Below are 11,177 nucleotides of genomic sequence, written 5' to 3'. Positions count from 1 at the left end.
AGCATATGGACCTGATTATTGGCTTCATGCTTTTCTCTAGGCTTCTTCTGTTTACAGTTTGCATTCAAGGGAAATGAAAAGGTCTCTCTTACTTATTCATAAAAGAGCACATTTAAATAATTGCCAGTAAATAAGGTGTTCTGTTAAAGTACTACTTTAGGCCTGTGCAGCATGGTCTCATCAAACATGAAAGAAAATCTCCTGGTTCTGTGGCATTGGCTTTGCTGTGGAAGAACAACAGCTGTTCAAAGGTAGCTGCTGTTTATGATGTGATGCACCCTGATGCTTCTAATAAAACATCTATCATCTTCAACAGTTTGCTTCAGAGCAAGTGCAGAAGCTGCTGATGTGCACTGTACAATTACAGCCTGACAAAGAGGTGGGACCTCTGATGAAGCAGCACCCTGTGGCTGCTCACCTTACTGAAATCCAGCTTTGTGTCACAAGGAAGTGGAGCTTAAGCCACAGCATGGGCTGTTCAACCAAACCTTCCCTCTGTCGCTGTGTGCTTGGTCAAGCTGCCAGCCCTTTTTAGTCAGTCGGTCTGAGAGCATCAGGATACGTCACATTACGTAAGATAGGCTTAAACAAGAGACCTGTGTGAGTGTTCCTAAGCCTGTAGTATGGCACAAGCACCAGCTATGTTGAGCTCTCTGAGTGACCACTCTCTGCTTAAGTACCATCTGGCTAATCCACCTTTTCCTCAGATGGGAATTTGTAGGCAATGAAGGGAGATAAGACCATGTGGGAGGCCAGAGAGCTGTCACACTTCTTTCTGTTGCTCACAGAGTATCTTTGATTGTTGCTCTACCTTTAGGTCTTCAATAACTTAACATCAAGTTGTATTTGTGTCAGAAATTCTGTTGTATAATGAATCATGTATGCCCTGGAGTCACAGTAGCCCATAAGCAGAATTGCTTCCAAGAGGATTAGTAATACTGCCACGTCAAAGTGGTTGATCAGGGCATTTCATACACTTTTTCTGCTTGGATGCTTAACATGCAAGAGAGCAAATAAAGAAGGCATGCATTTTCTGTGTGGCATGGAGAGCAAATGTAAAGAAGGCATGCATTTTCTGTGTGGCATGGAGAGCAAATGTAAAGAAGGCATGCATTTTCTGTGTGGCATGGAGAGCAAATGTAAAGAAGGCATGCCTTTTCTATATGGCATGGAGAGCAAATATAAAGAAGGCATGCATTTTCTATATCTCATGCCATTAAAAACATGTTTTCCAGAATAACATTGGAAAGAGTTGCTGGATGTCAGCAATCAGGCCTGTTCAGCAATCCTTGATACAGATTTTCAGGAGCCACAGAGCTGAAGAGGCCTCTGCACATGCCACTGAAGAGCACAGAGAAGCCTCTCTGACCCTGGGGAAAAGGTGATGAAGCATCAGTTGGTATCTGAACTTCAAAAGCAGGAGATTTAGAAGATGATCTGCTGGCTTAGCCTTCAGAGGGAACAGAAATAGAGTTTTGGCAAGCAGAATGCTCTGCAAATCAGGGCTGGATTTTTTAACAGAGAGCCAGGCTTGTTACCATAATAGTCAGGAAACAAAATGGTCTGTATAATCTTTGTGGATAGAAATGTTTGGCTTGTACCTCAGTTTTTGCTCCTTGAAGGGTAGGATTGCATTTTCACCACACTACAGGTTGTTTGATGTGATAAAGCTTTGTTACTGTTAACTCAGGATCATTTCCAGTGTGGAGTGTGTGTCCCTGGTTCCTCCACCACCCATGTTGTAAGACCTGGGACTTAAGGAAGGGCTTTGCTTTAATTGTTCTGCTAATTTTAATGCCTCCTCTGACCATTGTTTTCATTTAATCTAGTGCATTGTTACCTTGGAAAAATATGGTGCTGTGATTTGGCTTTAAAATCAGCTCCTTGGGAATTAAAAAATGGATTGAAGAGAGGCAAGATTATACTGTGGAAGGGGGACTGTTATACTTTCTTGGCCCATTCACATTTTCTTTCAGCTGGGATGGCCTATTTGCCTTCATGAGCTGTTGTACTACAGATCAGATTTTAGATAGATAGTATTTTCCCATAATATTCATAGCTGTCAGCCACCCTGTGAAAACAAAGGAAGACTCTCGTAAAAGCAACCTGAATTTCTCTCCTCCTAACTATGAGGCAAAAATATGCAGAAACAGATATTTTTATTGATCTTGAAAGGGTTATGGCTTTAAATATATATATATATACACACTACCCTGAGTGGGGTGGGAAAGGATTGACAGTTGCTGATGCAAATAATGGAGAAATACATCCTGAAAACAAGTAGTCTGGGTACTGCTACCAGACTTCAAATGTGGCAGCAGTGTTTGAGTAATGAACCCAAGAAGCTGAGCAATGGATTGTTAGCTCTTCTCCAGCCCTGCTGTTGCTTTAGCATTTCAACCAGCTCAGATATGACCACTTATCAAAGGGCGATCATACCCTTGGATGATACCACTGAGATGACTACAGGTGATAGCAGCTCTGGTATGGGGTGTGAAATAGTTTTTGCTGCCCAGCAACAAGAGACAGGGACCTCACATGGTGCAATGAGGAGGACTGGTGTTTGATGAAACAGTGTAAGAAAACCAGGGCTGTGCTTTTCATCTGCCTCATTCTTAACTCCAGTGAAAACTACATTATTGACAAAACTAAGTCACATCATGTCTCAGATTGAAACAGATGTGTAATTTTCTCCTCATAAAGTGCCTAGCTAATTAACTGAGATTGTAATTAGAGTGAATACCTCTGTAATCCTTATCCAGCAGTACATGGCTTACTAGCTGGTCCCTTTACCTGCATAGCATGCAACACCTAATGGTGTACACTTACTGCATCTTAAACATCAGCAGCCTTTGCAATGACTTTGTTACTCACTAAATCTGTGATCTATCATTTGACTTTAAAGACCATGGATGTGTAGCTTATATCTACAGTGGGAACCTGAGGGGCATTTCTGAGCAGTCAGGTCTGAGTGAGAGCCTCGCCTGATTGCCAGGTCCATGTAGGAGAGAATCCTCAGGTTGCACATGTGTACATCCAAAATGGGACCTGTAGTATGTTTCAAACAGGTGCATTACCTCAGCTATTGGGGGACTAGGACCTAAGTTGTGTCTCCTTAAGCAATAAGTGGACATTGTAGACACTGCCAAGATTGAATTACCACAAGTCAGCTAAGCCATGGTAACTGACGTGGGATGTGAGCATGAACTGAAGTGGAAGAAGTTTGTGTGAAATGTCTTTCATTTGGGCAGGGCTAAAAGCCCCTCAGAGAATTTGCTGTTGCAGCTTAATTTGTAGAGGAGGTCTCATGCAACCTGCCCAAACAGCAAAAGGCAGAGTGCAAATACAAGCACGGAAGACTGCAGTGAGCATGTAAGTTTCTATCCCGTGCCAGGTCTCACTCCTTGTGCAGTGTGGTCCTTCATTATGCCACACTTTTGCTGCAGTGTGTCCATCAGGGTAGTCTAACCAGCTGGCTGAAGTCAGTCAGGCAAACAGGGAAATGCTTGATGGTAAGGGCAGTAATGTCATCTGGCCTGGCTGTGGTGGCACAGTGATTTCTAGAGGCTAACACAGCTGCTTACATCTTAGATTAAGAATTAAGGCTGCATAGAAAGGGCATAGAGGCATTCTTATCATAAGAACTTAGACCCTGTTCACCAGCATGACCAAACCTTTCTCACATCATATCTCGATTGTGACTGAGAAGAAGTTCCTGTTAATGCCCCTTGAAACATGATAAATATTTAGAAGATAAAATATAGTGGCTCTTCCCATAGATTTAGAATAATCAGTTTTGCTTTCCAAAGTGGGATAGTTTCCACAGTCATAAGACTGTGTCCAAAGCCTAGAGTGGCTTTCAGCACTTCTGCCCCAAGCAGGGCCTGAAGTGGCTCTAAATTAACACATGTACAAAGCAAGAATGGTTAGGCTGGCTGTCCTTGTAATTAAATCGACAGAGTGTGTGGGAATTGCCTTGCCCACGTTCAGATGGTTTAAATAGCAATATTCAACAGAAGGGATTCCTCTGGAACAAGAAAATCTGCATGCTAGCAATGACAGACTGCATGAATCATCCTTGTTAGGAGGCAGGCCAGCACGGTCCTGCTGCTCTCCAGCTTCTAGGCTGTGTTACTTGCTGGAGACCTTGACAAAGCTGTGAGGGGCCTGGGACACAAACCCTACAAGGAGAGGCTGAGGGAGCTGGGGGTGTGCAGCCTGCAGCAGAGGAGGCTCAGGGCAGAGCTCATTGCTGCCTGCAGCTGCCTGCAGGGAGGCTGTAGCCAGGTGGGGTTGGGCTCTGCTGCCAGGCACCCAGCAACAGAAGAAGGGGACACAGTCTCAAGCTGTGCCAGGGGAGGTCTAGGCTGGATGTTGTTAGGATGTTGTTGTCAGAGAGAGTGATTGGCACTGGAATGGGCTGCTGTTATGGAGAGTAGCAGAAGCCCTCAGCAGGCCTCCCTGTTGTGAAAGTTACAGTGTCTCACATTAGTGCCAGGAGCATCGCAAAACCAAAACAACCCTTCAGCCCCATGAGAAAGTCTCTCCCTAGTTGAGATAAAAGGTAAACATTGGCCACTGCTTTCCTAACTGTTAGCCTTGCTTCCCAGGCATGCTCTGCACCTGGTGTGGGCCGAACTTGGGGTGGTCTTAGGAATTGTTTTGGTAAGAATTCTCCAGTTGTATGGATTGATGATAACTTTGTGCCAATCTGTAAGAATAAGGTAAAACAGCCTGGGCTGGTGGGATACACCTCTTTGAAGACATGATAAAATGGTGTGCCTGCCTGGGTCGGGAGCTCTCGCTCTCACTCTCTGCTCTCGGCTCTATGCGGGCTCGCTGCCTGCTTCCTTCCTGACCGGCCCTGCCCGACCAAGGGGCCGCAGAGGCCTGAAGCCCGCTTAGGCCCGATGCTGACAAACAAAGGGACACCGCCCAAACCTTGGAACTTTGCTGAAGTGACTGCTAAACAGTGAGCAAATCAAAGACAAGACTCTTCTGCCTAAAGACTGAATAACTTTAAAGACTCAAAGGAACTCTAAAGAAATCACAGACTCTCTTTCACTTGCTCTTTTCTGAAATGTTATTCTACAACCTCAGGTCAAAAGAACTCACCTGGGGAGTTTAGTTCAGGAGGGCATCTCCGTGTTTGAGCAGTAAATCACTTGAAATTTACAAGTGAGCCTTCGCATATTTTCCCCTAATCCCCCAAACTATCTTCCGTGACAGCTGCCCAGGGAGGTGGTGGAGTCACCATCCCTGGAGGTGCTGAAGCAAAGCCTGGCTGAGGCACTTAGTGCCATGGTCTGGTTGCTTGGATAGGGCTGGGTGCTAGGTTGGACTGGCTGAGCTTGGAGGTCTCTTCCAACCTGGTTGATTCTGTGATTCTACACAAAGAAGGACAGGTTAGAATCACAGACTGTCAGGGGCTGGAAGCAACCTCAAAAGATCATCCAGCCCAACCCCCCTGCAGAGCAGGATACCAGATCACACAGGAACGTGTCCAGGCAGGTTTTGAGTCTCTCCGGAGAGGGAGACTCCACAACCCCCCTGGGCAGCCTGTTCCAGTGTTCTGTCACCCTCACAGAGACAAAAATCATCCTCATGTTTACATGAAACTTCCTATGCCTCAACTCCTATCCATTGCCCCTTGTCCTGCCAAGTTACAAGCATACTACACATCAAACACACATGAGGATGATCCTGCTGGGTTTGGTAAATTACTTGATGTGAAAGGAAAATGTTTTCCCAGCTGCTACTGATCCGTTGAAAAACACAGTCAAAAATGCATTTAATTATTCATTAGTCCTTCATGATGAAAAGGTAAGTATGCTGGTGTGTGGCTTTTATGGATTCAGGAATATGTTAGCTAAGGTTAATCATTTATTAACTTATTAAAGCATGAGAAGCAACATGAAAGCATGAACATCTTTAAACCCAGTCAGAATTTGTTCCTACAATGTAATGTGTTTCATTACAGGCCAATAACCAAGAAGAGCTCTGAAAACATGAAGTCAGTATTTGACTAAGGATTTCTTTGGAAAGAACGAGCTCTCATTTCACAGCTTCCATTGAAAAAAAAAAGTTATACTCAAGTTCAAGTTTGTATAATTTTAGGGCAGCAATGCCAAAGAGAACAGAAGAAACAACAACAAGAAGTTCCAGCTAGCATCACTATTATAAGCACTGCCCCAAAAGATATATATCCCTTTAGAAACTGCAGAAGTACTCAGCTGAATACTCTTGAATGCTGCTCATGAAGTAGTAGCTAACAGAAATAGTGCCAGTAAGCATTTCTAACTAAACAAGCAGACTTTTTAGGGGTTGGCATTTAGAGCTTGGGATTTTTTCCCCCCTCTTTTTAATACTCATACCCTAGAAATAAGGCAAGGCAAAGGTCACTTACCTCTTACATGGACTAGGAGAAAGCTGAGGCACAAAAGAAGGATACTTCTGGCTTTTCCCATGGTCTTCTACGCAGTGCCTTGATGTTGCAAGCGATGATGGTGGATGTTGCAACTGCTGTGCCAAGGTTTGAGGGAGGCACTTTGAATCAGCAGCTCTGCCTGAAAAGTTCTCTACCAGTCACACTCGTGCACCACAGAAGAGAGAGAAGTCACTGAAAACCTTTTATAGTACAAGATAAACAACAACAGCAAGCAATCCCTCTACATCTAAGCTGTAAGCAGCGCCACAGGGGCCACCCACCCTGTAAGAAATCTATTTATCTCCCTGGCAGGCCGCATGGGGAGCTGGGGAAACAGTGGCAGCACCCAATGAGGAAGGAGCAAGTGTGCTCTGAACCCACCTCCTTCCCAGAGGGAAAGCCAACCTGTTTGGCATCTTCACCTTCAAAGCAGGGTGTGGTGCTGTAAGAGCTCAGCTTCTGGGAGGAGACCAACCTTCTCTGATGTGTGCCTGAAAAAAGTTCTCTCAGACATGCTCTGCCCTCTCAGCACTGCTCCCCTGCTCAGTTTTTGGCTAGGCAGTGACTGCTGATAAAGACAATCCTGTCGAGAGTTAGCCAAAGCCACTGTGCTAGGGAAATGGAACTTGGGAACTGTCTGCAAAGCAATGAGCAAGCTCCCTAATTCTATAAACATAAGATGTGATGTCAGGTTACTGAACTGAACAAGGGACACAGTCTCAAGTTGTGCTGGGGGAAGGACAGGCTGGATGTTAGGAGGAAATTCTTCCCAGAGAGAGTGATTGGCATTGGAATGGGCTGCCCAGGGAGGTGGTGGAGTCACTGTCCCTGGAGGTGTTGAAGCAAAGCCTGGCTGAGGCACTTAGTGCCATGGTCTGGTTGAGTGGCTAGGGCTGGGTGCTAGGTTGGACTGGCTGAGCTTGGAGGTCTCTTCCAACCTGCTTGATTCTATGATTCTATGAATCAGCCTTGACACCCTGGCATATGTTTTTATCTTTACAGGCAAAATGTCTGTCGCTTTTTCCCCACTGATCTAGACATAGTTTTGGATATGAGTGGCCCTGTGTACCTGTACAGAGAGAGATTTCACACAGTGCTGAGCCTGAGAGCAGCAAGCCTTGGAAAATGAGCAGAAGTGGAGCACCCAGCCGTCCAGGAATGGCCTCTCAAGTTACTGATGGGATTTAAGTGCAGTTTTGTCATAGCCTTTCTCCAGCAAATCCGTGTGACAGTGCACCTGTCTCTTGACCTGGCTACCACCATTGCCTAGCACCCGGTGCCAACAAAGAGCCTGGTGTGTGCCTCCCATTCGCTGAGGGGTGAGCTGCAGGTGTTTGTGTCAGCGTTGTTTTGACTGGGACAGCATGCATGTGGCCTACTCATGGTGGTGCTGGGTGATTCAGGCTGGATGTCAGGAGCCTGAGGCACAGGCTAGTCCAAGCTGCGTTTCTTTGTTGTTGCTTTTACTCTAAGTATGAACAGCAGATGCAACGACATAACTGGGCTGATAAAACCTGGGAATGTTGGATCTTCAAGAAGCCTGATGTTCAAGTTGGTCAGTTCCCCCCACCCACCCTCAGATTTGAACCAGCAGAATGGTTTGTAGTGGCACAGCTTATGGTATCACATGGCTTAACTGTTTTCAAGCTACGAGGAGAAGCTCTAAAGCTCAATTTATGGCATCACTCTCCCTGTCAAGGCCAGTTGTTCAGTCTCAGAAGAGTTAAGGACATGCAAGTTTAAGAGTTGACTTCATCAGCCAGTAAAAACAAGAATTATACCTCTACATGAGCAATCCCACAAGTTGAGTTATCTTTCCCAGGATAACTGAAGCAGGCACAAGTGCTAATCTCCCTATCAGTGAGGAATTCGCCTGAAGGAAGCAGCAAAGCTAGCAGAGCTGTGTACTACTCCCAGGCAAGCCCAAGCAGCTAAAAGACATTCAGCTGCTTTACTTCGAAGGTTAAGTGAAGTCTTCTCAAATGCTTATCTGTTATTAGTTCACCGAGATACCGAATGGTCTCAGACTAAGTTTGAAGGTGATGCATCCCCTTGCCCAGCCCTTCTGTAGCTGCCTGCTGCTCTGTTCAGTTAAATACAACCAACAGGAAGGCAGCAGAAGGGGTGCAGGTAGCATTGCAGATGGGCTAGCTTGAATATTTACCCCACTTCTGGCTCGGGGCACTACAGGAGCTTCTCAGCTCTGTCTGTGAAAGACATGCAGCTGCTTGCCTAAGGTAGCAGGCAGACAATATTGTATTAAAACGAAACCCAAACCCAAATGCAAGGCCTTACACCTTGATAGGCCATGAATTGCAGTGTCACCCCTCTGAGAAATCATTGAACCACCTTGTTCTACTGAAAGAGAAAACAAAGCTCTACCTAATATTCGTCTGAGAAGGTAGATTATCACCTCATTTTTTAACTGTTCTTTCAAGAAATAAACCCAAACCCTGCAACATCTCTTTGACAAAGAGAAAGTGGGTGGAGAAACAGAGGCAGCGTGCCTGTCTGTTCTCTACACCATATACTTTTAGCTCATCAGGCCTCTTTTAGGTGAGACAACCTAAGAGAAAATGACAGTCACAACTCACCACAGTTTCAGCCTCATCCTTCCTGCGGGCAGAGTAAGACATCGCTGTCTTTTGGCAGGGATGACCTGCTGTATGAGTCTATCAGAGATGAAAGAACCAAATGACACACTAGAACTGCTGTGGAAAGCTACTAATACCCTATAGCATTCATCTCTTTTTCGTGCAAGTGGAAGTATTTTAATTAAAACACTGAAGCATCTGGTAATATATTCATTTAAATATAAGCCAAGTACTCCAGTGGATGGCTGATAAAATTCATTGGCAATGGAAGAGTCCAGGTGTGACACACTAGCTAAAACTTCAGTGGTCTTTCATAAGCAGCTGGAGGAACACACATTTTAGTGATTTACAGTTCTTGAAGTACTCCAAATGCAGGTCTTGGAAGAGAACCTATACTTTTCCTCCACTTGAGTCCTTTTCCTATTCCTAATTAGCTCTTCGCTTTCTTTTAATATGCCTCTTTTGTTCTGTGTAACATAAAAGAGTGAAAAGAATCCTTCCAGTTTCTGAAAAGGAGAGGTTTATTTCATAAACTTATCAAGTGAAAAATACACCATGAATTAGTGGCCTAAAATAACTAGGAAAAAAAAAAAAACAACCAAACAAAACCCACCAGAAGTACAACTGGGAGTGTAACTCAGCCCAAGCTGATTCTACTACGTTCTCATTAGCATACAAAGTTTGGCAGAGATATTGAAATGAGCACGAGGAGGAGCCTCAGGAAAAACCTGCCAACTCTTATGCTTAAGAATTGCCTGCTTTCATTTCCATAGCCTGGTGAACTAGTTTGAGTCAGTCTGGGTTAAGTATTTGGAATGGACATCACATTGGAGAACTGTCAGAACACTTTTCAAGCAGCCCTTTCTTTGATAGTATGAACTAAACTCTCATCTCAGCTTCTTGGGAGAAGCTAAACTGACTAGAAGATCCTGCTTTGCTTTTTTGCTCCTGTTACTGAAGGTAGTTCCTCCTCAGGTAGACTGGAGGAAAAGAACTGATGAGGGTGTGCAACAGGGCCAGGATGAGCTCTCTGTTGCTATCCATTTAAACTCAGCTTAATGGTGCAAGTACTTCACCAGAAGTGAATTTGCAGTAGAGTAACTGTTCATTCCACCGTGCAGTCTGGTGTATGGAAACTAGAACATTAAACTCTTAAACTGGGATCTGAAAGTCACTGGCAGCCTGTAAGGCCACAATGAGCTCATCTGTAGGAGATAATCATAAAAGCACTTCAGTAGGATAAAGAACAATTGCTAACTAATAATGTTTCTTGACTGAATGCATGTGAGAATGAATGATTGTGGATACACAGCTATGGAATGCATGAGCAAGTTGAGCTAGGAAGTCTCAGAGGGTGACAAGGCAAATAAGGCTGTAGCAATTAGTACTCAAAAATAAATGAGCTGCTACATTTTATGCACAGATAAGTAACAGAAACTCAGAGATTGACAGCTTCTTGTTCACTACATGAGAACAGTACACAGCATGGATTTTCTAGCCTTCTATTCTTCCTAAACGGCAGCAGCCAGTCTCTCTGCATCTTCCAACTCCAGCCTGCCAAGCCATAAACAGGGAAAGCCAGAGAAGATGTGCCGCTGAAATCACTGTTCCCTCTTTGACCATCACCTTTAAATCTGCCTGCTTTGTGGAGTATATCTGTGCCCAAATTTAACGTGTCACCCCTGCCTACTCAGACTGACAAAAATCAGTACACTTGTTAACTGTTTAGTCACTTGGCACCTCCTACAATTGGCATCTCTTTTAGTTGTGGCCCTCCCCTATTAGAAGGTAAGACACACAGCCCTGCAAAAGTGTCTGTTTCTATAGGCCGTGATGATAACTGGATGAGGAACAGTGCAAAATCTCTGAAGTTTGCCCTTCTACTGATGTGCATATTTGCAGTACAATTCTTTGTTACCAGATCTAAGTGTTCTTCAAAACCCTTGCCAGTCCTTCACACTATACTCTGCTTTTCGCATTGGTAAGCAACCCATGAAAGCAGCTCATAGCTTCATTGCTACTGGCCAGTGTCCTTTTAAAATGACTAAAAACTGTGTAAGAAATAAATCTGAGTTGATGATGAAGCAATAATAAATAAAATGCCTTTTTCTTTTTTTTTTTTTTTTTTGTATTTCTGGAGCTACCAAGAAAAAAAA

The sequence above is a fragment of the Pogoniulus pusillus genome, chromosome 5 (assembly GCF_015220805.1).
Source record: "Pogoniulus pusillus isolate bPogPus1 chromosome 5, bPogPus1.pri, whole genome shotgun sequence".
Taxonomy (NCBI): Eukaryota; Metazoa; Chordata; class Aves; order Piciformes; family Lybiidae; genus Pogoniulus; species Pogoniulus pusillus.
Note: the sequence above shows the minus strand (reverse complement) of the source record.